Below are 4,224 nucleotides of genomic sequence, written 5' to 3' on the forward strand. Positions count from 1 at the left end.
AGCTAGTTGGTTTCAATTGCTTTAAAACGTAGGTAAATTATTATTATTATTATTTTTTGGTACAAGGGCCTCTCACTGTTGTGGCCTCTCCCGCTGCGGAGCACAGGCTCCGGACGCGCAGGCTCAGCTGCCATGGCTCACGGGTCCAGCTGCTCCGCGGCATGTGGGATCCTCCCGCACCGGGGCACGAACCCGCGTCCCCTGCATCCCCTGCATCGGCAGGCGGACTCTCAACCACTGCGCCACCAGGGAAGCCCAGGTAAATGTTTTTTTTTTTTTTAAGTTCTGTACTCCAAGGATCATTGCTTCTCTTGCCAATCAACCTTGAATTTTTTTTTTTTTTGCCATGCCATGCCATGCAGCATGTGGAATCTTAGTTCCCTGACCAAGGATCAAACCCATGCCCACTGCATTGGGAGTGCAGAGTCTTAACCACTGGACCACCAGGGAAGTCCCTGAGCCTTTAATTTTAAAAGTGGGTTTTATGTACATATTTTATCCAGAATTTTACACATTCTTTATTGGCAGAGTTTCTTAGAACAGTCTCAGGAATCCTAATGAGATATTCATTTCAAAAAAGATTCAATAACACTTTTGGATGCTTTATTTCTGCCAGACATTTTGTTATTTGCTGTACCTGAATTTTCATGAACCTAACCACCATCTGAGGAGTAAGATATTATCCAGGCAGTACTGGAATTTTTTCTGATTGAGTTTACCCACTTACCTACCCTAAAACAGAAAGCTGTATTCCATTACCAGGATCCTGAAAATGTACAGTAACAATAGCAACTCTTAGTTGTAATTGTGTTTTTTTTTCTTCTTTTTGGTTGTTGTTTTCTTTTAATTTTTTTTCTGTTTTGTTTGATAAGCCAGGAATGAAAGATTGTTTGTGGACTCTGACAAGATTCCTAGGAGACAGGGATGCTTAATATCATTTGTTGAAAAATGATGTGGTCAGAAAGCATTATGATTAAATTTTAATGTTTCCTGTGGCATGAGTACTGCAGACATGAGAAGAGAAGCTTCAGCCTTATCAGTGTGTGTATGGATGGGTGTGTGTGTTTGTATGTGAGGTATGTAGATCCATTTAGAATTTTCTCTGGAAAGGATGTCCCTCACTCATCAGGATAAAAACAACAGCTTACTCTTAGGAGTTTGATCCAAGTGGTAAGTATCACTTTTTATTAAAAAAAAAAAAGTCAGTATTATTTTCAACCTCATGCTGAGAGGTAAGTGATCCCTCTTAGCTTATTTCATCCTCTACTGAAAAAAACACTTTCTGAAGGGTACAACCTTAGGAACCCGCAGCTGTGTCTATCTTCTCATTTACCTTATCTAAGATGTCTCTACAAGTCTCTCTCCTAGAATTCCTAAGAAAGGTGGGTTTTTATAAAGTTTAGCCAGAAAATGATTACATGAAAGCATTTAAATTTTTCTTTTCCTAGACACACAACAAATAAAGCTTACATCTGTAATATCCCATCATCTAGATTTATATATTCTCAGAAAAAAAAAATAATGAAGAAGTATGCACCTTGAACTATTAGTAGTCATTACCTCTGGAAAAACAAATGGTCAAAGAAGACTGGAACTCTCATATTGCTTTCATACTGTTTGAAAAATTTAGATTATGCATTCATTTTAATATTAAAAACTGAAAACCTAAAGTTTGAAAAATTCACACTAAATTTTCCATATTAAGAAGCAGATTCCATATTAAGAAGCACTTGATAAAAATATAAAAATAAATCTGGAGAAAATCAAACTTGAACACAGCTGAATCATTTAGTGAAATAAATGTATGAAAACAAAAGGCTAGTCACCAATGCTGCTGCCCCCAGGGGAACCAGGAAATGGATGTCAATTCCCTTCTGGGCCTTGAGTCTGGAAGCAATCCCAGCTGATACCAAAGCACCCATGGTGTTGATCTAAGATAATTCCCAAAAAAGAAGTTTACTTTTTTGATTTTTATTTATCTCAGAGTGCAGGGCAGGGATCTGATACTCATCCAAAGCTAATACAGTGATTAAATATTCTTTCTTTATATTTTCTGTTATATTTGTCCGCTTGTTATCTTGATTTAGGGCTAGCTTGAAACAAAGATAAACATAGCAATGAGACTGCTGTAGTGGCCCATAACAAACCATCCATCTTCAATCCCTGTATTTTAACTAAACTTTCCCACATTTTAACTAAACTTTAACATAAAATCACCCTCTTTATGAACTTCATGGCCACTCACACATGAACCATTGTACTATGGGCTAATGGGCCTCATAGCCATTTGGAAAAGAAATTTGATTTGCAATAGCAGAAGTTCCACATATAAAGTAATGGATGCTTTTAGTTTAGAAATAGCAGTGACAGGTGGTGGGCAATCTGAAATGATTCAATTCAGCCAAATTTTTTAAATCTATTTTTCATGTGGAACATCAAAATGATTTTACTTTGACTCATCGTGGCTGCTACAGCAGTTTGTTTTAAAATTTCTGTAGTAAATGTCATTATAATGATAGAGGCCATGTCTTAAACTTGAATGTCATCTAATATTTGCAGTGTTTTGCTTTTAGTCATATCTGGGAAATTATAAACACTAATTGAAAAAACAAATATACTTTATTCACATACTTCCTGCATTCAAATGTCTCTAATAAGTTATCTTTTATTATTATGCAATTATATAGTCTTAAAAATCTTGAATATTATCATGTTGACACAATTTCTGTATAATATTGAATATTTTCCAAGTTATAGTAATCTAATAAAGTCACATAGAAGAGAACAGCAAGCAAAACATGCCTAACTGTCCATAAGTATTTCTTCTACAATGTAACTGAGGCTTTCTTTGTCCTAATCAGTGACATCTTAAAAAATAAGTAAATTTTAGAAATATGTTTTATGAACATATTTCATGAATACATTTGCCTCAGTGGTTGATAGAATAATAAAATTTATGTTGCTTTGATTGTTCAACCTTTGTTTCTTAGTATTTAGGAAAAGTGTTCTGTGACTGGTAAGAAATAAAAATTAATTTGGGCAGAATGAGGAAAAAATGTGCCAATAAAATAAAAAGCAGTAAATAATATAACTTGGAGATATGTTTATTAAATGTCTGGCAAAGAAGGCCAGACATAAAAATAAACATGTACTGATTTTCTTTTCTAATTTACACATTTCCAAAATCTCTTTAAAATTGATTAGGAAAATAGTAACCCTGATTAAGTATAAATATGTAAAAATAAATGAAATCAATTATTTCTTTTTCTAGAATACTTTTTTCCAGGATTATATGGTATTAATTATACACATTCCTTCTTATTTTATAAAATCCTTTTATGTAATTATATAAAATTCTGAAATTCTACTCATTATGTGATTCACCTATGCATATCATGAAGCATGACACTGGTTTCATCAGAGAAACTAGAATCTTATCTACTCACTTAGCTCCCCTTGGATTTATGATTTTCTTTCCTTGGGAGCTATTGATTGAAATGCCCTGCTAATATCTCCATGGTCATTGTGAAGGATTTTTTTGGATTGTATTGAATGACATTCATTTAAACCACATAGTGGTAATGTCCCCCTTAAATCATATTTTAAATATATACCTATCTCTATCATCCAGCTTCACTGACAGTTACTATTCCAACCTAGGTATTGGTTTTTCCAGTCATGTCCTTCTTTCCATGATTTGGAAGACATATATACAACAGCATGTGGTATCTGCAATTATTCTGCTTCTGCTATTTCTGTTGGTGAGTATAGTCATGGACGCACTTCACTTTGTGTAGAAGCTGTAGCAGAAGTTCTTAATAGGATTGTGAAAGAATATATGGGGATCCATTTTGATAGAGTGGATGGTTAGCCCACACTGCTTGTCAGCTTCCAGATTTCCTGACTCAGTGGGGCCGACTAGAAGCTCCGTGATGAGACAGATCTGTGGAGTCTTCACATATATTGCTGCTAGAAACTCAGTATTGATTCTGCTCCTACAACCCATCTAAAGATTCTATAAATATCACTTACCTAAATTAAATCCCCTTCTGCCTTCTGCAACTTTATCCCAACCAATATACCCCTTTGCCCCGTTAGGACACATGAAATGAACATGAAGGACTAAATAACCCCCTCTACTGGCGAGTGTGTTGGAAATGTATGCATGCACTGCTGAGTGTGGAAATCGTTCTCATTCCAGTGTTTCCCTGAACTACCCTACAC

The sequence above is a fragment of the Lipotes vexillifer genome, unplaced genomic scaffold (genome assembly GCF_000442215.2).
Source record: "Lipotes vexillifer unplaced genomic scaffold, Lipotes_vexillifer_v1.1 scaffold160, whole genome shotgun sequence".
NCBI lineage: Eukaryota > Metazoa > Chordata > Mammalia > Artiodactyla > Lipotidae > Lipotes > Lipotes vexillifer.